Source organism: Schistocerca nitens, chromosome 5 (assembly GCF_023898315.1).
Source record: "Schistocerca nitens isolate TAMUIC-IGC-003100 chromosome 5, iqSchNite1.1, whole genome shotgun sequence".
NCBI classification, from domain to species: Eukaryota; Metazoa; Arthropoda; class Insecta; order Orthoptera; family Acrididae; genus Schistocerca; species Schistocerca nitens.
The window spans coordinates 727,272,192-727,297,768 of NC_064618.1; positions in this window are offsets into that span (position 1 = coordinate 727,272,192).

Here is a 25,577-nt window from a genome sequence, read left to right on the forward strand (position 1 = left end):
ATGTTGAGATTTAAGCCCCAACGCTTGGCATCACCAGCCAACACATCAATAACCGCATTAATTTTTCTCTCATTAGTCCATGATCTGGGTAAAACTCTTTCACAGTTTTTAATGAAATCCGTCGCGTGTATACCGCCTTTTTTCAAGGGGTCGAACCGCTCCTCTTTCGTCAACAATTCCGAACTATGTGCACAGATTGGCACATAGCTCTGTTTTTCTTCAAGTTTCTTTTCTAATTCCGACACTCTCGTAATCACTTGGCAAGTGGTTGTCGCAAGCGTTTCCACTTCCCTCTTTTTCTCTTCGCAGGTATTAGCCTGCTTCCTCACTTTGGTATCTACTTCGGATACTAAAACCTTTAAAGTTTCCACCTTCTGTTGATCGTCTTTTCTCACTAATTGAATTTGTTCCGTCACCTTATTCTCGATGATCGGAGCAACTGCGTCTCCTACACTTTTCTCGATTCTGCTAATTTCGGAATTAAAACGCGTATTTATGCTCGCAATTTCCGCCTGAACGCCTATCATTTCCTGTTTAAGATTACCGATTTCGGTATTAATCACAACAATATCTTCTTTGATTTTATCAACTTTTGTGTTAACAACTCCAACATTGTTGTTAACAACATTAATAGCTTTGTTCTGATTGTCTAGCTTCCTGTCAATTTTTTCAGACTGAGCTTTAATTTCTGCCGATTGAGTTTCTATCTTGCTAGACTGAGCCTTGATTTCGTTAATCAAAACATTCAATAAATCAGTTAAATTCCCGGAAACTACCGGTTTTACTTCCGTAGCGGCTTCCTCTTTAATTGTCCCCCCGTATTCGTCATCAAGGGATTCCGATTTGATTTTCACTTCCGATTCCGAAACATTTTCTAATGTTTGGAATTCCATTTCTGCTCTTTGTTGCGTCTCGGCGGTCGCGTCTTTCATGCTAGCCGCCTGCCCCTGAACAATGGGTACCGCGGTGCGCGTTTCCCACTGTTCGACCGATTGTTCCGTACCCAAGTCTACCAAATTTTGGTAATTGTTGCCTTCACTCATTTTAATAATTTTCAATATAAATAACAAATCTCAAATCTAATTAGGATTCCTCAGACTAATATTCTCGCTGACGTATCGACCATTTCGTAACCAGTACTTTGTTACGAGATTTGCACAATGCAAAATTCGTGTCCAGAACAACTTCAAATTTGAAGATTGTCCTGTCACCAGGTCGCCACGTGTAACCTCCCCCTCACTTATCGACCTTAATGACAGTGAAAAATTAAACCGCGTGTACCTAATGGAAATTTGGGAAAAAGCAATCGTCACCGAAGTTAATCTGTCGGTAAAGAGGGAGGAAAGGGTTACATCTAATTGAAAGGAAAAATGCAAATGAAACTGGTGGAAATTAATTTTGAAAAGGGGTAAAGTTAATAAAGAAAGTAAATGTGCGGCCGTTACGTCAACAATTAACTAGCGGTAATTAGATATTTGAGATTTGGGGGAAATCACGGTCGCCAGTCCTAAGGACAATTAATATAGTAACTGAAAAAGAAAGGTTATTACACATATAATTAGCACTAGAAGCGTGGCAACTGAAGGTTGACACGAGTAGTGTGAAAACTGAAAGTTTGTCAGAAGTAATAAATTTCGCTACACTCTGACTTAATTTAGCAAAACAATTAATAAAACCGGAAAATCGAAAGTTAATTTAGTGACTGAAGTTAATAGTGAGCTTTCTTTCTGAAGCACATCGAAATCCAGCAGAATACGGTTAGTCTTGGACTACCTCAACAATCATTTCAAAAGCAACTTGACTCTACGCAATTTAGAAACAAGAGATTTAACTTTGAACTTGAATTAAATGATTCTGAATAATTAACAATAATAAAATTTAGTACGTACCAAGCTGAGCTGCAGTCACAGGTAAGCTAAAATATGCTAACAAAACTTGCACTCTTAATTTGTGCTTGTGTAATCTAACTATTGTAGCCAGCTAAGAATACCTTAACAGAACTTTGAAATTAAAGCAGTGGAATGGAATGATATTACTTTAATGCTGGCGTCTGAATTTCAACGACACTCGGTTTCATTTCGGAAAAGGAAGGGACCCTGCTTGGTAATGCAATTGGGACAATGAGCAACAAAGGTTCATGCTGAGTTGCTGTAATTTTGCGAGGCAAATGGAACAATGTGAAAAGCTGAGGTCTGACATACAGTTCTGAAACTTTACGTGCTTTTGGTCTTCCTTGTTGGTTGATTGAAGGTTTGAAGCCGTCGATCGAGGAGGTGGAGACAGTCACTCATTGTCGGCCGTCGCTGTTGCAGAAGCTGGATGTTGGCGGGCCTTGTTCTCGACACGGTCACCAGGCGAAACGGGCTCTTGATGTGCGCCAGCTAATGCTTCCCGTCCGCGACACCATGTCAGAAACTATCATCGCGAGTCGAGCGCAATTACATGCTGCCAAACCCCGAAAGCGCGGCAACTCGCGGGAGCGTCACACCACACACCTGCTCCACTCGCTACTCCAGCCAGACTCCAACTGCTCTGCCCGCGCTCCACGCGGCAGAGTTAACCCTACCAAAGATCCTACACACTTTGATTCTTCACACGACCTATCGATGTAATCGTTCGATAGCAGTTTTCCCTAGGCAAGACCCAGCGTAAAAATACAAATAATATTTACGAAACAAACCAATTATACACCGACATAAATGCATATATATATATATATATATATATATATATATATATATATATATATATATATATATATATACAAATAGTAAAACAATTACAATATATAAAGGCACAGAAATGTCATATATTCAGGTAACAAATTAAGGAAAAAACTTACAGTACAACAGATGGAAATAGGAGGATATGCATTTCCGGCGTTACACAGTGACGATTTATTATACTGGCCAGTATGTGGAACTGAATAATGCGCTACAACAACAACGCTCCGGAACCCTGAAGGCCATCTTCCAGAATGACCGGATTAAGTACCATTTCGACTCCTTTCAGGGTCAAAGAAAGACTCTGAAATTTTTTGAGACCTACGACTAGCCACACTTTACATATCAACGAAGGGAGGGTGATCAAACGACTGCTTGCACAGGTTACAGAATGTCAACTCCAGGAGGCATTAAGCGAAAAAGGATTCCCTCACACCAGGGAACATCAGTATAAAAGGAGAGAGGGACATCAAGTCAGTGGTGAATTAGTTAGGCTACCCACGTACTGCGTCAGCCTTCCCAAGGAAAAGGACAACCATGAAATTTACGACAGCCGGTACTTTCTCTACGCGAGGGTGCGCATTGAAGATTATCGGTCCAAGCATGCGCCGCGGAGTGCAAAAACTGTCAACGCTTCGAGCATACGGCACATTACTGTCGGATGCCACCCCGCTGCGTGAAGTGCGCTGGAGACCATCGAACCAAAGACTGCAGCCTGCCCTGCACCTCCAAAGCAAAATGTGCTAATTGTGACAAAGACCACTGCGCCTCATAGCGCGTCTGCGTAAAATACCAGGCCCTCCTCCGGAAATATAAAGTCCAGCAGCAACAGCAGGCCAATAAACCGACGGTGAAGATCGTTCAACAACCGACAACGCCAGCGACGACCAGCAAACTGGACTGTGAGGCACCAGAGCAACAGCCATCCGGACAGCCCCAAACATCAGTTACCCTACAAAAGACTCCAAGACGACGGATTTCACGATCCTTTGTAGACACGCTGTCGCCTAGTAGCGACCAACCTGCAACATCTGCTTCCCCAACAGCCACCCTAGGCACCTTGATGCCAGCCATATCGCACATCGTAGCCCTACTTGTACAATTTCAACAAAAACTGACAGGAATAATCACGTTGGTGGAGGGAATAATCAAGGCGTTTACCGCTCCTTAAGGAGCGGACAACGGCCGCAGAACAAAACACCTTCGACTCTGCATTTGGAATGCCAATGGCGCAAGACGTAAACAAACTGAACTGAACGAATTTGTTAGTCGGCACAGGTTGGACATAGTTCTGATATCGGAAACGCAGCTGACGGAGATGGCTAGTTTCAAATTACGCAACTTGCATGGTTATAGGACTGACCGGTTGGACAACAAGGTGACTTAACTGCAGTTGTTCATCAAAAACACCATACGACATCATCATGACGATCTACTGCCATGGACTCACTGGAAGCCACAGCGGTTACAATCTTCACGGCATTAGGAAACATAACTCTAGTGGCGGCGTATCTTTGCAGCAAGAAACAGTTGGTGGCCAGAGATCTTCATGCTGTCTTCGATCGATCCGATAAGGTCTTCCTGCGAGGAGACCTTAGCTCCAAACATGGGACTTGGCATTCAAGGAGGGCCAACCGAAAGGGACAGCAGCTCAAGTCACTATATATAGACCACGGGAGGCGACTCGCATTCCTGAGTTCGCCGTCCAGGAGGCTGACGTTCTCGATATAGCGATTGTTAAAAATGTCGCTGCAAATCTACAGCTCAAGAACATCCAGAACCTGTCATCTGACCATCTACCAGTTCTCGGACTTCTCGAAGGTGGTGGTCTACTGGCTCCAGAGCTGTTAACTGAGATCTCTTTGCGGCATACCTTAACAATAACGTCCGACCGACCCAAGCAGTCTCTACAATTCCGAAAACTGACATCGCTGTGGCAACTTTGACAGCTAAAATCCAAGGGGCAACAAGACGTGCGGCGAATGATAACTTTCGTCATGAGCATCAATTTGAAACATTCCCTCCTCATCTCACCGACATCAAGCATCGCCGGAATACGCACATAAAACGATGGCAACGATATAGAAATCCAGTGAGATACAGCACTACACGCCGCCACTAATCTTCGCACTAAACTCAGAACTTTATTCAGTGAGCCACTACTAACAGACATATTGTAAATAAGTACTGATGTTTTATTCATGTACTTAGCGTTTTGGCTGCTCATAATTAGCCGGGCCACCCCGTACCAACCACAGACACTACAGAAACAGGTTTGGGGAGTATAAACAAAGTGTTTTACTCTAGACGAAGTACATTACACGTGCAGGTTTGCGATAGGATAAACTAACATAATTTCGCGACATACTTTATTTCTTGATAGCAGACATATTCTTTATCCTTCTACACACAGTTCCAACCGTACTCAAAAAATAAGTGGTAGGAATGTCTCCACAAGGGAAAGACGTTCTAGGCTGGAATGAACGGTGTTATGAAGCAATTAGTTTATCGTTTGTTGTACGGAGGAAAATATGTCGTTTGCTGCTCTGACGCTATAATACAATTTCATTAAGGGAAGTTATTCAAGTAATTAGTCAGACATTCAGTTGTATTACTTATATTACTTTTATTCACCGCAAGTAGATTTTAATGCCTTCGCTTAAGAAAACGTCAACAAATCTTAAGGTTTGTGTCCATTTCAGAAACAAGAAGGACTAGCCAAAAATGGGTTATGAGAGCTAGAGAAGACAATCTTATTCAATTGATGACCTTCGTGGAGCACTTCCGAAGGTTTTAGGAGTGGTTGATTCACACAGCAGCTTAGCATTTCTCCATTCCAGGGAGATCGCAGTGATGATGGTGAAGACAGTGTGACCACTGGCAAGAGGGGTAGACCGTTTGCACTTGCTGAGAGGCACCCACATGCCTTGCTCATACCGTGGCATCAACCAGTCAGGCCTGCAAGATGAGTGGTCTGCCAAGCGAGTGGATTCATTCTTATTTATCGAGTAACATGAACTCTAGTACTCACAATTAAGTAACAAATTATCCTCCTATATGAATAATACGCAACGGAAACGCACATCTGACTTTTAGTAATTTACACTACTCTGACTGTTCACTACGCACTGGCAATACCACATTTTTTTTTTTTATTTAACGACTTTTATCAACACGTGGCCATCGCACTGAATAGGAATGGCGCACACATTATAAATTCTGGATATCATGACAACGTACAATTCGAAGGAAAAGGCCACCAATCTTTTTCTTTTCACTATCTTATTTATTCCGATAAATTCTATAACCTAAACACACAGATTCTATAAACTACAACAATAACATGAGAAATTCCGCCCAGTGGGCATGGCTTTACACTGGTGATTCTCTATCTTATGGTCTCGTAATTATTTAACGCTACAGTGCACTTTCTGGATAGGATGGTGGATCTTTTATTATATCTCACACTTCGACTCTCACAATCATCATCTCGAAACTTTCCTCCAGACCGAGCGGTACAAAAGGAACACGCATAACCCACTACCTCTGAAACTACCTTGCTACTCTCCCATGCAAACCACACATACCCAAATTACATGACATACACCACACTACAACATGGAATACAACACAATAAATAGTCACAACACTATCACTTTCAGCTTTCACACTTCAATTAGTATTTATCCCAGTTTCACACGACACTGCCCCACTTCGTAGTTCTTCTTTCCAACTATGAACTCTGGAGATATATGCACGTCTTCCTGTGCAATGCAAGCCAAGTGGCGTTGCTGGATAGACGGCTGACTCACCTTGCTTCTCTCTCAGAGTATTATAGTTTGAATCAAGCGTCACACGGAAACATATCTCGCAAAGTAATATTAAGGACATATTCATCACACACGCGCGTCCTCAACTGATACCATGGACGAGTACTTCTCTTTATCCTTTGTCTCATACACAGATTGAGACTCACGCAGTACTCACCACGTGGAAGTACTCGCCTCTAATTTCAAGTCCTGCACACGCTATTTCTTAAATATTTCAACTTATAGTACACACGCTAGTAGTTCAGCTTAACTTAAGCACACGGAAGTATTTCAACTTATTGCTACACGTGGTTTCATTGTGACCGTTGGTCACTTTCGAAGATTACTACGATCCCATTAATATTACCTGCCTGACATTTAATTCTCCCCACAAAAGTTGCTGAAATAGAGAAATTATTATTTCAAACTACTCTTAAATATTCCACATGCATACCATGTCTCCACTCTTTTGTCTTTACGGAGCACAACTAAGACAGGTCTTAACAGCACAAGATCCAGCGGCAGAGTGCTGAAACATGGCCGTTCTTCAGGTCCTCTCGCACCTCTGCTGAAGTGGGGGCGCACCTTGCTACCGTATTGGTCAGCCACATTTCAGGCGCTCAAAGCTCAGGTAAATTTCATCTCTTTGGTCCCACCAAAGGTGGCCAAAGGATCGTCTCAAAGATGATCATATATTCACATTCACTATCTGCGGTTAGCAGACGACCATACATTCATTCATTTCACAGATCTCACCAAACTGGATGTAGGGATTTACTTTGTGGGAGTGCACATGTGATCAATTAAATAAATAAATTGTCATTCTTTCCCACGCTGGTATCCGGCTTCGCTGTATTAATTGAAATTGAGTTATTTTACAAAAAAAAATGTGTTGTTCTGACAAAAATAATGAAGTATGTTGTACCTATTTTCAATGTCGGGCGGTACTGTACCCTTTCATTACGAGTGAAATGGAAGTTAAGTTAGTTAATTTCAAAATGCAGGAAATAGGGTTCGGCCTGAACGTTAACCGAATAATCCACTAGCCACTGTAGTACAGTGAAATCAGTGTCTAAGGGAAAACATAAGTCAAATAACAAAGAAATGATAACATCTAAGCAACTTGTGAAGAGAAATACAGCTTCGGAAAGAATAAAAATGTTCGCTCGGTTTTTGTTTGCGATGGTTCCATAAAAGTTGTCCGTCCACCTGATGCTACGTTATTTATGGTTAAAATGGCTCTGAGCACTATGGGACTTAACTTCTGAGGTCATCAGTCCCCTAGAACTTAGAACTAGTTAAACCTAAGTAACCTAAGGACACCACACACATCCATGCCCGAGGCAGGATTCGAACCTGCGACCGTAGCGGTCGCGCAATTCCAGACTGTAGCGCCTAGAACCGCTCGGCCACTCCGGCCGTCCTACGTTATTTATGTGCAGTATTTGTGAAGAAGTTGGTGTCAGTGACACCGATGCTGAAAATGAATTAAAAGTGCGTTAAGTGATCTTTATAAATGAAAATAAAATTATCAGCGAATTAAGTGCAATATCAGGAAGTAAAGTAGACAGTGTCACAGAACTAAGTTTGCTATGACGAAATTAAGTAGCACGCCAAATTTGTTTACTACATTTTATAACTTCAACAGTTTTCCATTTCTTAAATGTTCTGTATCACGGGTTAGTAGAGCAATGAGTTGATATCTTACGTGTAAAATATACCATTTCTAGACCGAATATTTGTTTTGCTTTTTCATATACAGTCCTTAAATCATGAAGTTAGGTAGGTTTCCTAGATGCTGCTCCAGGCGGGTGTAAAATTGAATGTGCGCAACGGAAGATACTGAACACGGAAATGAAGATTTGGCCCTGCCTGACTACCCCCTGAAGCAGATCTTAGAATCTCTTAATTGTGATATTATTTCCTCCATCTTACTCTTCCACATATAAATTGCTACTTACAACATAATTGAATGATTAAGGGAACTAGTAACTACAAAATGATAAATGTTGTTTCTGCTTAAACATTTATTGTAGATTAAAACCTCCTTACACGAGGGTTGTCCAGAAAGTAAGTTCCGATCGGTCGTTAAATGGAAACCATAGTGAAAAAATGGTTCAAATGGCTCTGAGCACTATGGGACTTAACTGCTGAGGTCATTAGTCCCCTAGAACTTAGAACTAGTTAAACCTAACTAACCTAAGGACATCACAAACATCCATGCCCGAGGCAGGATTCGAACCTGCGACCGTAGCGGTCTTGCGGTTCCAGACTGCAGCGCCTTTAACCGCACGGCCACTTCGGCCGGCCAAACCATAGTGAAAATCAGAAACATATTTGAAAGAGTTAGCTACAGTTTCCATATACTTCTCTACATCGTCGCCGCACCGACTTACACATTTGTCGGAGCGTTATGCCAAATTTCCAAACCATCGTCATAGAAGGCAGCCGACTGTGCTTTCCGATAATTCTCTACGCTGGTCTATAGCGCATAGCCTGCGCCCAAGTGTTGTCTTCGTATCCAGCGTTTCACGTGAACAGAGATGATACTCAGGACGATCCAATTAGGGTTGTGTTGTGGCTGATCGAACACTTCGCATCGAAAAGGGTGCAGGAGCGTCTTCACTTTCCTTGCAGAACGCTGCTGAGAATTGCCATGAAGAAGGAAGTGCGTCGCAGTTGTGTTAGGTGGGCTGCATTCATTAAGGCGAAGCCTCTCAGTGGGCCCTCCTACTTGGAGGGAGACATCGTTCTTCTAGGCACCTTTACTCGCTCACAGTGCGCTCACAACTGAAAAGAGCGTCTTGATGCGATAGACGGTCATACTAGAGACACTTAGAGACACTACCGAACACATCTGTGCACAGCTTCATCGGGTTTTCACTGCAGTGTCCATTTCGCGACCGATCGGAACTTACTTTCTGAACAACCGTCGTATATCACAGATGTTCATATATCAGTATGTATGGACATAAAGAGATACAAATGAATTTCCTGACTAATATTACTGATCAATTGCCCAAATCTGCCCTTTTTATGGCTGCGAGATCTAATATAAATAACACGAAATGACTGACACTACTTTCAAAGATGATCTACAATGGTACGCAACCTCAGTGGAAATAAAGTTACGTGATCTATTTCGCTTTATAGCTCTAATAAGATGAAGCGATTAGCAATATCACCGTATGTATTGCGTCCGGTTCGTCACAGTGAATGTTCTCATACACGTCTGCGATGACGGAAGAACTCCAGCCACAAAATATAAAAAAAAAAACTTATTCAAACACTACGACTGCAGAAGGCGGTCCTCTGACTAGTATAGTCTAATACTGTCTTCTCCTCTCTGTGTTCTACATACGAGAAACGCGAACTCCCAGCCACAAGGACGGAATTTAGATAACGTCTCAACGTGAGTATACACAGAAGAAGTGCTCTCAATCATTGAACGCTGCGTACTCAACAACGACTCCCTACCCGGAGGCGAAATCCAGAATAGTATAAGTTCGGAACAATACAGTGCCTAACCGTTCACTAACTATAAAATCTCCTGAGAGCAAAGATAGCAAGTCCGTCTGTACTAACAAAAGCTGATACTGAGCGACCGTCAAACATGGGCGCTCAAAAGGGAAGACCACTCTCTCTCCACTGCTGGCTTCCCAGCAAAGCTCAGCTCCATTACCTCGTAATTTTAGAAGGCGAATCATATTCCAGAAACCTTGAAATATTCTCCCTCTCTAAAGATTCTTCCGAAAGCCGACCTACCATATTTTCGTCTTTTGTCGACCAGCGCGGAAAGTTTGCGAGGAAATACATATTCCCGTTAATTAGGAATTCATACAATGGTACGCTACTCAGAGTAAAAATCCTCGGAAATAAGCCAACCTGCGTGATTTCCGATGTAACGCTTCCTCGTTCCTCTGTGTCTCGTCCAAGATTTTCAGAGTTTCCGAAGTATTATCCGGTTATCGTTTCGGCCTCGTTACAATACCGCCCTATTGTGCTTCAGCGCTCAGGTGCTTCGACCGTCCGCCTTGGGCTACTTCCTGTGTTAAGCAGGACCAGCACACCTGTGCGGGCTTTTCCACCCAGGGCCTGAGTTACGCCTCCCATTTCCTTTCCACTGGCGTTTCAAGCTCTGCTAGTATAGGCAATCATTCATTACGCCGTTTTGATAATAAATCATCTTTCATGGAATAAGCATTAACAACTATTTACAAGGTGTTTGTGACAATGTCAGTCTTCTTCAAATATTCATATGCACGATGTACAACCTATCAAATGATAGCTAATTCCGATTGTAAATCACGGCAAAGCATGTAGACGAGTCCTTGTAAGGTGCGAAATTATAGCCACCTTACAGGTTTACCCTATATTAGTTTCGACTGTCCTGGTTCGCTTCTGTCCAGCATAAATCATACTCCATCCGAACATGCAGGCAACAGCCCATTACCGCGCAGTGATCCGTCCAGGACAGATCTTCTGGGAGACAAGCGCCGCCGCCCCGCAAGCTACACGTATAGCGGCCGGTAGCAGCGCTCGGCTACGGCGCACCGACTCCCCATAAATCGCGCAGCGTCGCAGGCAGTCCACCTGGCGAGGAATGCGGTCTGCGCTCTGCGGGCAGTCACTGCGTACATCACCCTCCACCACACACCTACGCCGCGCCGATGCACGGCCGCAGCTCCTATCGGCGGCCGGTAACGAGCGTTGCACCGACCTCCCATTGCACACGATGGCGATTTTCTCACAGTTGAAAGTTCCCAGTGCGATACATTAGATGAGAAGTAGGGACCAGATTGCAGTCTAACTTCTTCTTAATTATGTTTATGACTGCCACACTTCGAACCTTTTTGCTTGCGGATTCCTTATAGTGTTATCAACTTCCAAGAACGTTTCAGACATTTTTTCTAGTAGTTCCATTTCAGGTCTGCCTTTATGTTCTTCGACGTCATTTGGCTCTAAAGAATTATACAGCTGATAATCATTAAGTGTATACTGCGCTTCTGTACTTTGCTCTTCCCGCAATATTTACGAATCGTCAATAACGTCACAGTGTGTCGTCATTACGCTGCTAATATTACCATATTTCTGAAAAGTGAAAAGCAAAGAAACACTTGCACAAACTGATGACGTTGAAAACAAGACTAAAGTCCGTCTGCAACTATAGTAAAGGAAATTGAACCATGAACTACCTGACCAAAAGCTATCGAACTTAAGTATTTCTATGCAACAACGTAGGAAAAAAGAGATTGCTACTTACTGTAAAGAAGACACGTAAAGTTGCAGGCAGGCACAATTAAAAGACACTCACATGTAGCTTTCTGCCACAGCCTTCGTCATTAAAGAAACACACACACACAAACATATATATGTACACACATAAGCACTCCTCATGCATTCCGGCCCGAGATACTAGAGTTGACGGTCGTGTGTGTGTCCTTGCTTGTGTGTGTGTATGCGTGTGTGTGTGTGTGTGTGTGTGTGTGTGTGTGTCTCTGTGTGTGTGTGTGTGTTGTCTGTGTGTCTTTCTTTAATCAAGAAGGATGTGGCCGAAAGCTACATGTGAGTGTCTTTTAATCGTGCCTGCCTGCAACTTTACGTGTTTCTTTACGGCAAGTAGCAGTCTATCTTTTCCTGCATTGTTTCCTGGAGTTTCGATTGTTTGATTGTGTTTCTATGCAAGTGAGATATGCTGGTAAAGATTTCATCTTTTTCCGGACTTGTTTTCAGTAGATTCGTCATAGAAGAGAACCAACCCTTCAGACAAAGATTGGCGAGAATGTACGACGGCTTATGTCCATTATCCAGACTCCGATGAAGGTCGAATCGTTGGAGTTTGAGACTTTCATACCGAGAGCTCTCAAAGGCAATTGACAGTTTTGCAATGGCTGCCTAACGAATGGTGACGAGGTGAACACAGGACAACACTGTGGCAAGAAGAGTGGCATCATTACACACTGACCATTTAGAAACACGTTTGATTGCGAGGCAGCTGTTACAGCAGGGGACGACATTGATCCAAAATTCCGGATCACTCATAGGATAGACAGTCCTCCAAAGGAATTAAATTTAAAACAAAAATAAATGAAATAAAATAAAATACTCATCGAGTCCCTATGGAGTCTTAACAAGTGAGACAGTAGTAGCCATATTATGAAACGTACAGGGAGTGGTGTTGTTGCCCAGAAGAGATCAGAAATTCGAGTGCAAAGGGCCGTAAGAGCGGCAAGTCTTACCCCGTCACCATCAGTGGGTGGTGTGCAGGCAGCTCGAAGGCAAGCCGCGAGCATGCATAATTACAGCGACGAAGGTGTGTGCATACTTTGGTGGCAGGATGGATTTCTGCCAATAGGTTCTCTCCGAAATTTGCAGACCATTAGATTTAGAGAACACGTCTAGGTCGTTTCAGTGTCAGAGGAAATGCAGTAGAGAGCCTTCTGTGTAAGAATGTAATTTCTGTAGTCAGCCATGATGGGGGAGGGTCGGAGAGGGCGGGGAGGAGGGAACAGCGCCGACCTTTCCAATGGCTTCTGACCAGAGAGGTGGGGGAAGACCCTCTTGCGCTTAGGGCTGGGACACACTTGAACGTTTTTTGGTCTCAGACAGTTTGGTACTGTTAGAGAGTACTCGCAGAATTACTTGCGCATATGTAGAATTTTCGCTGATAGTTACTGTCTGGTAGTTCCCTGTGAGTACTCTCTGAAAGTCTTGCGAGAGCAGATGTCGAAAGCGTTTACACACGGCAGGATGAGAGAGCTTGCGAGAGCTTGGATATCACTTTCCGCTACATTTTTCAGGCATCGTTTCTTGCGTGATGCAAGAGGCAACCATGGAAGATCGTTGGGCTGCACTTTTAATACATTTAGAGGAAAAGAAGAAACGTAAACAACTGTGTTCGTGCTACATAAGAGAGCGGATTAGGCGACGGGATAATTTTGAAGCATGCAAGAATCTCATTGCAGAGTTTGTGATGGAAAATCCACAACAGTATCGAAGTCTTACAAGAATGTCGGGGATGTGGATGGAGGAATACTCTTTGTAATTGGACCCAAAATTGCCAATCTAAACACCGTTACGCGCAAATCTACTAGTGTTAAAGACAGACTGCTTGTGACTCTAACATTTCTAGTATTAGCTATTCGGTAAAGTAGTAGTTATCGTGATATCCGTAGGTGTTCAAAAGCCACATAGGGTGGATGTCTGATAAATTAAGCCTTTCTAGACACACATTTATTCCTGAAGATCTGTTCGTCAACATCCGATGAGTAGTACACTCAATAAATACCACCTTGTATAAAATTATAGCTAGAGATGTATTACTAGAAGTTTAACGGAAATTTTCCTAGTTCCACAACGATTACGTTCAAACATAACACCACTAGTTTCTCTCTGATAATTAATGTACATTATAAAACTATTTTGTCTGATTCCTGGAACTGAGGATATGCTGGTAAATTTCGTCTGCCGGGGGGTTAAAAAGTGTAGCCATTTCAGCCACCATACTTTTCTTCATACCACAATTCCTGTCGCCCAGTAACACTGCTCTTTCCTCGTACAAACTAGCTAAATGCACAACTGAGTTCACTTCCTGACAGCATTCTTCATCACTTCTCTTGCCGATACGTCGCTGACAGCAACTCACAGCGCGTTTTTATTGCGACAGTAGTCGCAACCGTCCCGACAAAGCCGGCATACATTTACAGAACTGCTCATTGCGGTGTGTGGCACAGAAGGTTGCGAGATAGTCTTTCATTCATATTTTCATATTACCGCTAGACCTAATCTCTTCAGTGACAAGTCTTTTATTGTTTTCTTCTAATTATATGCAATACGTCTATGATGTATATATATTCTTTCTCCATAGCATTGTTTAAGTCTAGAACTTTCGAAATACCTTAACTGCTCGTGCTGTTCGCTTAGGAGGTAAAAAAACGCGATTTCGTCGCTCAGAAACATGCCATGGCCACATATTACGGCTCAAAACACGCAGTTTCGTGGATACTTCTATTTAATATGTGCATGAGTAAGACAAAATATATCACGAAGATGTGGTAGTGCACAAATTGTAAAATATGGCATAAATCTGCGATAGACTATGGCCGCTCAGCACTTACCGAGTACTCTCAGCCCTCTAAAAATGCCAGAGAGCTAATTCGAGCAGCTCTCTAGAGGTGGACGTCGCCGTCTACACGAGAGATCTAAACTACCACATAGCGATTGTCTGAGATCTTGCCCCACTCTCGGCCACTGTCGGTGACCTGACGCTCGAGGCTGTTTACACGAAACGTATTACTCGCAAAGGCTCTCTGAGAGTTAAAAACTCTCACGTGTATTACCTGTCCTTACGCGTTGATGCAGGGGGAGCGACTACAAAAAACAAAACAAAAATAAAAAAAATTAAGAAAATCGTGTTCTTCCGTGGTGGCCTTTCTGCACCTCCAATTTGTATGCAATGCCTCTTTACCGATTTAGGTCATCATCTGACTTCCTCAAACTATCTGTTTGGCTGGCATTAAAATGAATTTGCCCTACTACCCGGGCAAGACATCATTGGGATCAGGTAGTGAAAAATTTGTGTTATAACCAAAAATTACCTATTTAGCTTTCTGGCTCTCTAAATATTCAAGTACTCGCTCGTGATTACTGTGGCCGTATTTCTAATTTTGCCTTCTGCGTCAGTCCAAAATTGTAAATATTATTAGTCAAATAATGAAGAATTCTTCCTTTGTAACGAAGTTGATGACACAGCTGCTCAGATCTCTTCATGTGTTGGTGATACAACATGGAAACTGTCAGGCTTACGTGCTAGCCAGTATCTGGCTAGAATGGTTAATCCTGTTGTCCTTCCCTTCAGCAGCAGCAAATGGGTACCCTTCAGATGCTAATGTAAAAGTCCACCCCACAAATGCCTGGACTATTGGTCCTTGACTGGACAACCGTCATCATCATTTAAGACTGATTATACCTTTCAGCGTTCAGTCTGGAGCATAGCCCCCTTATAAAATTCCTCCATGATCCCCTATTCAGTGCTAACATTGGTGGCTCTTCTGATGTTAAACTTCAAAATCATTCTTAACCGAATCCAGGTACCATCTCCTTGGTGTGCCCCGACTCCTCCTACCCTCTACTGCTGAACCCATGAGTCTCTTGGGTAACCTTGCTTCTCCCATGCGTGTAACATGACCCCACCACCTAAGCCTGTTCGCCCTGACTGCTACATCTATAGAGTTCATTCCCAGTGTTTCTTTGATTTCCTCATTGTTGACACCCTTGTGCCATTGTTCCCATCTACTAGTAACTGCAATCATCCTAGCTACTTTCAAATTCGTAACCTCAACCTTGTTGATCAGGTAACCTGAATCCAACCAGCTTTCACTCCCATACAACAAAGTTGGTCGAAAGATTAAACGGTGCACAGATAACTTAGTCTTGGTACTGACTTCCTTCTTGCAGAAGAGAGTAGATCGTAGCTGAGCGCTCACTGCATTAGCTTTGCTACACCTCGCTTCCAGTTCTTTCACAATGTTGCCATCCTGTGAGAATATGCATCCTAAGTACTTGAAACCGTCCACCTGTTCTAACTTTGTTCCTCCTGTTTGACACTCAATCCGTTTATATTTCTTTCCCACTGGCATTACTTTCGTTTTGGAGATGCTAATCTTGATACCATAGTCCTTACATTTCTGATCTACCTCTGAAATATTACTTTTCAAACTTTCAATCGAATCTGCCATCACAACTAAGTCATCCGCATATGCGAGACTGCTTATTTTGTGTTCATATATCTTAATCTCACCCAGCCACCCTATTGTTTTCAACATATGATCCATAAATAATATGAACAACAGTGGAGACAGGTTGCAGCCTTGTCTTACCCCTGAAACTACTCTGAACCATGAACTCAATTTACCGTCAACTCTAACTGCTGCCTGACTATCCATGTAAAGACCTTTAATTGCTTGCAAAAGTTTGCCTCCTATTCCATAATTTCGTAGAACATACAATAACTTCCTCATATGCCTTTTCTAGATCTATAAAGCATAGATACAATTCCCTGTTCCACTCATAACACTTCTCTATTATTTGCCGTAAGCTAAAGATCTGGTCCTGACAACCTCTAAGAGGCCTAAACCCACACTGATTTTCATCCAATTGGTCGTCAACTAATACTTGCTCTTTCCTTTCAACAATACCTGAGAAGATTTCACCCACAACGCTGATTAAAGAGATACCTCTGTAGTTGTTACAATCTTTTCTGTTTCCTTGTTTAAAGATTGGTGTAATTACTGCTTTTGACCAGTCTGATGGAACCTGTCCCGACTCCCACGCCATTTCAATTATCCTGTGTAGCCATTTAAGACCTGACATTCCACTGTATTTGATGAGTTCCGACTTAATTTCATCCACCCCAGCTGCTTTATTGCATTGCAATCTATTGACCATTTTCTCCACTTCCTCAAATGTGATCCTACTTCCATCATCATTCCTATGCCATTCTACCTCGAAATCTGAAACATTACTGATAGTATTTTCACCTACATTGAGCAACTCTTCAAAATATTCCCTCCATCTGCCCAAGGTATCCTCAGGCCTCACCAGTAGTTTTCCTGACCTGTCCAAAATACTTGTCATTTCCTTCTTACCTTCCTTTCGAAGACTGCTAATTACACTCCAGAATGGTTTTCCAGCAGCTTGACCCATAGTCTCCAACCTGTTTCCAAAGTCTTCCCAAGATTTCTTCACTCGCCTGATTTGTCACCCATAGATCGTGCCTGAAATGCTATGGGAGGGCGTATACTTTCATACCAGCCTCCTGACATCAACCTTCTTTAACATACATAGCATGTATTTCAGGTGCGATAGTAAATTCCTGAAGACAGCATTGAGAGACTTTTTGTTTCCGTGCAACAGAGAGAACTTGAGTGTTTTTGTACCTTTTGGCGTCACACCTCATACCGATATAGAAGGTAGACATCAGTGTAAAATATAGTGATAAATATGGGAAGAAAATCTCCACAAAGTTTTATAGATATCGAACCAGTCTTTCATGTTACAACATTATCCGTTTCCAACAACTATTTTGTATTTCCACAGTGCTAATATGTCACTCAAGCTGATCCAGAACGTAATCACAGTTTCTGTCCGTCCTCTTCTAGTCCTAAAAACAGAAATAAAACAAAATTAACTGTTTGTCAAGACTTGAAAATAGTTTAGAAGAGTAAGTATAACTATTTGATCATTTTTTGCAAATATTTTACAGCATTCATCGTCAGCATACGATACTGACGTCATAGTCATCAAATAACAATACTAAATACTTTTGTCGTTACCAAAGTGAGACCAACTTTAATTCCACATTCCGGGCGCAACACCACAATGTACCATCTTCCTCGAGTAGTTTGGTTACACTACAGTAAAATTTGTACTTTACCAGTGGGCTATGCCATTTTGATTTAGCTCCCCTAAAGTCGTGCTTCAGTACTGTGACGCGGGTATGTTAATGTGTACGAGGATTGCAGACATTTACCTGCAAACAAAGAAATAAGAAAGTAATTTAATTTTTTCGATGCGATAATTAAAACTTTATGGCTATCCCTCGTATTCTACTGTTCGTGCTAATAATTAAGAAACATAAGTCTTTAAATTCCGATGAATAAAAACAGTCGCTTGCTTTCCTCTTAAGGGCTTCTCCAAACTCTAGCGGTTGTCCCTTGTTCCCATTCGCCAGCTTTCATGATCATGTCACTCTTCCTCTTTCAGATCTCTCTTCCTCATCATTCCAATTACTCCCGCTCTCCATGTTAACCTCGGCCGTCCGTGCTTTCTCCTTCCTGGTGGCGACCATTCCAGGATTGCTTTTGCACATCGTCCTTGCTCCATTCGCCGTACATGGCCATGCTATTGAAGAGAGCTATTTTTTTATTATTATTTGCACGATTCGTTGTTCCATATCCATTACTCCCCTAATTTCCTCTTTACTTCCCACTTTATTTTGGATACCCTGGCTGGTCTCCTTATTCCATTCATCTCTACTGCATGTGCTCTGCTTCTCTACCACTCTCCTAGGGTCCGTCCTTCTTCACAGTATGTTAGTATACTTTCCACTAGTGTTTGCAGAATCCTCTTCTTTGTTTTTTTTTTTTTTAATTTTCCGGCTCAGCAACACTACATTTAGCATTTTAATCGCTTCTATTGCCCGCTGGATCCTGCGTTCCACATCTGCGTCACAGCTTTCCGAGGAATGGATAATCGACCCTAGTATTTAAACTGTTTTACAGACTTTATAGTTCCTTCCAGCAGTACTAGGCCCCTTCCGTCTCTTCCCACTTCTAAATATTCTGTTTTGCTCATATTTATTCTAAGCCCGCCTCGTTCAAATGCTTCCGTTAATTTCTTTATGATAAATTTGACATACTTTCTATTTCGAGCTATCAGTACTTGATCAGCGACAAATAATAATGAGGAAATAGTACAATGCTGGATAGGAATTCCAATACCTCTGCATGACTGATTCCACCGTTCCAATACATACTTCACATATATTTTAAACAGAGTTGGCGACATACTTAGTCCAGTATAAGTCCTTTCGATGTTTGGAATGTCTCACTCAACTTTCTCCCTACTTTAACTGCTTCGTATGATTGGCGATATTTTCCCTGAATTAGGGATATTTGTTGTGCTTCTGCACCAATATACTCCCTCGCTTCCCAAGTGCGTTGATGGGTATCACACGCTTTTTTCTCATTCCATAAATATTAGGCATACTTCCTGACTCTTAGAATACAGCTTCTAACTTATTTGTCTAAAGCTAAAAATATGAGCCATACAAGATAGCCCATACAATTAGAACAACAGAATGCCATTCCCAGACCCCACAAAAAAGAAATGGCTAGCATTCTAAAACTGATGACATAGAAAAATTATTTCTGACTGACAACCAGTTCTACTAACTACTCACTTCCCATGGGGTCACCAGACACGTGACTCCTGCCTAAATTTCTCTGAATCACACTGAAAGCAAAATGTTTGAAATAATAATAAGACCCAAACACTATGGATTAGTTTACTGGAATCGCTATACAGATGACGTCATGTGTTTTCTAGATGAAAAACAAACTCACATCCAAGAACTCCACAATCTTAGTTCACCCCAAAATAAAGTTGACCATAGAAAGATAAAATTACAAAACGTTAAGTTTCCTTGACCTCTATCACACACAGACACAACAACCAATACCAACTCTCAATATTCAGGGAAGTTACCACCACCAGCACAGCCATACACAAATACTCTAGTCATCGGATTGTGCACGAAACTATCCACTTTCCAGTATATGCTGCACAGACTGAACAAAACTCAACAAAGTGAAGATAACTACAAATTGTGAATTACAGACAATCAAACAAATAGCTATAGAGAACGGTTATGATACCAACATTACAGAGAAACTGAATCGCAAAATTAAAGCAAAAATTAGAGGGGGATACTCATCCACAAAAGCAATCAACCTGTCAATAACTTACAGACACAGACACACAGAATATAAATACACATAACACAAACACAGAACACACACACAAGCACACATAAAGAAGAAACACCCATAACAACAAGAAAATGGTCCACTTTCACTTACAATAGCAAAGCAGCCCTTAGAATAAGCAAGATATTCAAAAAACAAGGACTAAATACCCCACAGGACAGACAACCATTACAGAGAAAACTAAGAGCAACGAACACAAGCACAGAGAAATAAAACAAAACTATTCTTTATCAACTAACATGCCAAAACGGTAAATCAATTTCTGTATGGCAGACAAGCAGGAACTTTAATACCAGAAACACAGAACACAGAAGTACATTATATAGCAACAGCTGTCATTCTACATTTTCTGAACACCTTATGGACTTGAAACACAGCCCTACAAACATCAACACTGACTTGAAAATTCTCAAATGCAGGTACAGTCCCCCACAAAAACTAATAACCGAAGAAAACTGTCAAATACAAAAAGACATAATAGAAGGACAACTTGCAATAAATGAATACACAGTTAACTGCAATGGAACTCTATCTCTGCCCTCAAACCACTGTCAGACAACATCAACACATAAACACCCCAAGCATTCAACTGTTCAGCTGTCCGCCATCTTCTAAACAGTGACACGAAAAGTTACTGAGTGCACTCCTTCACAGTGAAGATAATGCGGACACCGAGCAAAAATAAGGGAAACATACTGCAGACACACACGTGCACGCACGTACACACACACACACACACACACACACACACACACACACACACACACACATAATCTTCCACATAGTATTAGTTAATGGTATGCATAACCATGTAGGCAACAAATTAAACCCACATACAGCTTTGCACAAAAAACTTTATTTTTCCAACTCGAAAAAGAAAACTAACCGAACTAAAAATCAAAGAGTAAAAACTTATATCTAACGTCCGCTGCACTTGAATGGAGCAAACGAAGCTCGCATCACAGGCTACTTCCACGTTCCCAGACAGCCCCCCCCCCCCCCCCTTAAAGTGCGGACCACCCGGGATAAATGGGTACTTAAAATTGTCTCCCTGCTCTCGTACGGACCATTTGTTGCTGCGAGGAAGCCGGTGTGGGCTATTGAGTTGTTTTTCCATGTCCTCTTACCGTGGGTTCTTCTGCCACATCATGCTCCACTTTCACTTACAACAATAAAGCAGCCCTTACAATAGGCAATATATTAAAAAAAAAGGACTAAACTTTGGTCCTTGTCATCCTGTTGAGTGTCATCATACTCCAGTTCTGGTAAGACCCGTGCTAGTTTTACCGTCTTTATGGACACACTAATAGTTTTGTCGTTCTGTGAGATATCCATAGTATGAATGTTGCGTCGTAGTATTCGATACGGTCCAGTATATGGAGGTTGTAGTGGCGCTCTGGCTGAATCTGTGCGGAGCAAGACATGTATACAATCTGCCAACGCCTTACGCACGAAAACTGGTCGCTCACCTTGTCTAGATACCGTAGGCCTTCTCATTGTTTCCACATGCTCACGGATTTCACGTATCAGTTCAAAAGGTTCAAATGGCTCTGAGCACTATGGGACTTAACAACTGAGGTCATCAGTCTCCTAGAACTTAGAACTACTTAAACCTAACTAACCTAAGGACATCACACACACATCCATGCCCAAGGCAGGATTCGAACCTGCGACAGTAGCAGTCGCGCGGTTCCGGACTGAAGAGCCTAGAACCGCTCGGTCACCGCGGTCGGCCACGTATAAGTGATGAGAGGTTTGTTGGCATTGGTGATGCGACGGCTGTTAGATAATCTGCCGGGATTCTCAATGGTTCCCCATGCACCAGTTGCGCTACTGAGGCATGGATGTCCGTCTTGTATGCCGTCCGTAATCCAAGGATAACCAGTGGTAATGCTTCTCTTCAGCTTCTCTGATGACACATGAGAAGCTGCCTTCAACGTCCTGTGCCACCTCTCCACCATACCATTGCTCGCTGGATGGTAGCTTGTTCTATGGTGGTGCTGAGACCCACATAAATTAGCTAGCTCGTTGAACGGACTAGACTCTAACTGGCGGCCTTGATCTGTTGTGATATGAAGGGGGCACCAAAAGTGAGCTATCTGTTGAGGGACAAATGCCTTTGCAACCGTTTCTGCCGCTATAACAGTGATCCGAATGGCCTCCGCCCATTCTCTATCACTGTTGACAAGTACTTATACCCATCCGAAACTGGGAGTGGACCCACTAAGTCCAGATGGACATGGGCAAATCTTGCTGGTGATCCTGTGAAATTCCCAATTTCCGCGTGAACGTGTCGTCCTACACTGCAGCCCTGACGTAGGCATGCGCGAATTCATTCCCTGGCGTCCTTTTTAATTGATGCCCAGACGAAACGTGTTGTCGTAACTTGATCGTGGCATTTGCCCCTGGGTGTGCCGGGCTATGAACACTGTCAAATGCTGCCTTATGAAATTGTTGTGGAATTTATGGGCGCGGCTTCTGTCGTGATATATCGCACCATAACTTAAGCATTCTTCCCGGCATGCGTATCGGCTGTAAGAGTAACCCTATTGTGTGGTCCGTCAATAACCTCTGTAGATACAGATCCGCTTCCTGCGATGTCGCGAGTTCTTCGTAGTTAATTGTGCTGGTCACACCGCAAACACGAGAAAAGTAATCTGCAACCACATTTTCCTCATCTCTGAAGTGCCTCATATCCGTGGTGAATTGACTGACAAACTCGATGTGCCGGAACTGCCTTGGTGAGCACTTATCGCTGATGTTGCTGAAAGCTGACACTATAGGTTTATTATCAGCAAAAATTGTTACTGGCCTGGCTTCATTGTAGGGGCAGAAATGTTTGACGCTTCCATATATTGCCAACAACTCTCTGTCATATGCACTCCATTTTGTCTGTCGGCTCTGGCTCTGAGCACTATGGGACTTAACATCCATGATCATCAGTCCCCTAGAACTTAGAACTACTTAAACCTAACTAACCTAAGGACATCACACAACACCCAGTCATCACGAGGCAGAGAAAATCCCTGACCCCGCCGGGAATCGAACCCGGGAACCCGGGCGCGGGAAGCGCTGGCTGTCGGAGTTGCAGCTTCTTTGAGAAGAAACGAAGAGGTTGCCAATGTCCATCGACCTGTTGCTGCAAGGTTGCACCAATTGCGACCTGGCTGGCGTCTACAACAATACTCAACGGTGCTGCAGATATGGGGTGAGCAAGTAACACTGCAGCCTCTAAACTTCTTTGTAAGTCGCCAAAAGCTTTGGTTATTTCTGGTGTCCATCGCAGCTTTCGCTTTCCTGTGGTATTCTCTCCAACCATTTCATTCGTAAGAGGTGCCTGTATTTCGGCGGTAATTGGTAAATAACGCCGGTAAAAATTTACCATACCGAGGTAACGCCTAAGTTGTTCGTAGCCTGCAGGTTTGGGTAGATTGCGCAACATGTCGATCTTCTCCGGTAATGGCTGTATACCGTCGGCTGTGACTATATAGCCGAGAAAAGTTACTTGACTCTTGCTCATGACTCATATGCGTTTATTTAACACTACTCCATATGTATCGAGCCTCTGTCGTACCTCCTGAATACGTCTGTCATGTGATTGCATATCCTCTGAGAATACCAAAATATCATCCAGTTATGCTTAACGGAACGTTAATCCCTGTAACACTTCATCAATGAATCTTTGCCAGGATTGGGCCACATTTTTAAGTTCAAATGGCATAAACAGAAATTCGAATAACCCAAAGGGTGTGATCACTTTGCCACGTCAGCTGGAGCCACAGGAATCTGATTGTATGCCTTACGACAATCCAGTACTGAGAATAATTTCGCACCCGCTAGAGCACAAGAAAACTCTTGAATGTTTGGAATGCGTTACTTGTACGGGATTGTTCAAAAATTCAAATGGTTCAAATGGCTCTGAGCACTATGGGACTTAACATCTGAGGTCATCAGTCCCATAGAACTTAGAACTACTTAAACCTAACTAAGGACATCACACACATCCATGCCCGAGGCCGGATTCGAACCTGCGACCGTAGCGGTCACGCGGTTCCAGATTGAACCGCTCGGCCACATCGGCCGGCCCGGGATTGTTCTCGTGTTCAATCGGCGGTAATCGCCACAGTGACGCCATGTGCCGTCTTTCTTGCGAACTAGGTGGAGAGGGGACGCCCAAGAACTGTCCGACTTTCTAATTACACCAGCCTGGAGCATCTTCTCAAATATCGCTTTTTTCTCCGCTAATCTCTCTGGGGCTAATCTGCGGACGCGTCTTGATGCTGGCGGACCTGGGGTGGTCCGTATATAATGCACTGTATTATGTTTAACTATTGGAGTCTTTATGGCTTCTTGTTGGGTAGACTGTATAGCTGAGCTACTGGCTACTCCTAAAACAGCCTCTGCCGCACTGCACCGAAAACCTTTTATCATGCCCCTATTACATCCTGTAGAAAGAGAGTTATTTGCCAAGTCCACGGTGAGTGCAAAATGAGACAAGAAATCTACACATAAGATCGGCTGTAAAATATCTGTCGCTACAAATTTCCACTTGTAATGTGCAGATAAACCAATATCTACATGAGCTCTTTATAACCCTAAGTGTTTATACTTGAATTGTTAACTGCTATCAATTTCAGAGGCTCCCACGAGTCCTTCTTAACAAAGCTCGGGGCCGGCAATGTACTCACTTCTGGGCCGGTGTGTATCAGGAAGTTGAGGTCTGAGAGTCTATTAACCACTTGTAATATGTGCGATGTTAGCTTACAGTCCCAAGGTAACGCAGAGTGGCATAAAGGTATAACACAACGGAAGCCTTCAGGTGCCTTACCTTGACTGTGCGTGTTGCTGCCTGCAATTGTCATCTAGCTCCTCGTTCGCATACGGCGCCGTTCGTGAGGGCCGCAGCCGGTGGCACCTAGAGCGGGCTGCCCTCGCCATTTGGGTATCTACAAGCTTTTGTGCATCTCGCAGCTTCTGACCCTAATACTCCGTGACACCAGCAAAACTGTCGGTGTGAGCTTGATCCTGTTTGGAGTGTGACCTCTTCTTGTTGCTGGTGGACCTGGTGGATGTCGCAGCTCCAAGTTATGTAGCCAAGTAACCATATTTTCCGTCGCGTCTTGTAGTTTCCTCATCCACTCAGCGATGCCTGATTGTTGTCTGTAACCTTTGGCTGCACAGCTTAACTTCGATTCTTCTAACCATTCCGATGAGTCATCATTGGCATCCGTTCCAGAAGTGGCAGATGACGTTGCTATGGACGCTACGAGCGTCGACTGTTGAGTAGCGAAAGCTCTGTCAGCTATTTGCAGTTGCTTGTCGAGAAACTATCCTTCGTACGGAGCCAACGACAGTTGAACTTGATGAGGAAGCTGTTGTCGCCAGACGTGCAGTAACAATTCATTGGATATCACGCTTGCGCCGACTATAGCGCTTAAATGTTTCCAAAACTTCTGTCCCCGCGTTTCTCGTGATGCATCAGCAGGGAAAGACGTGTT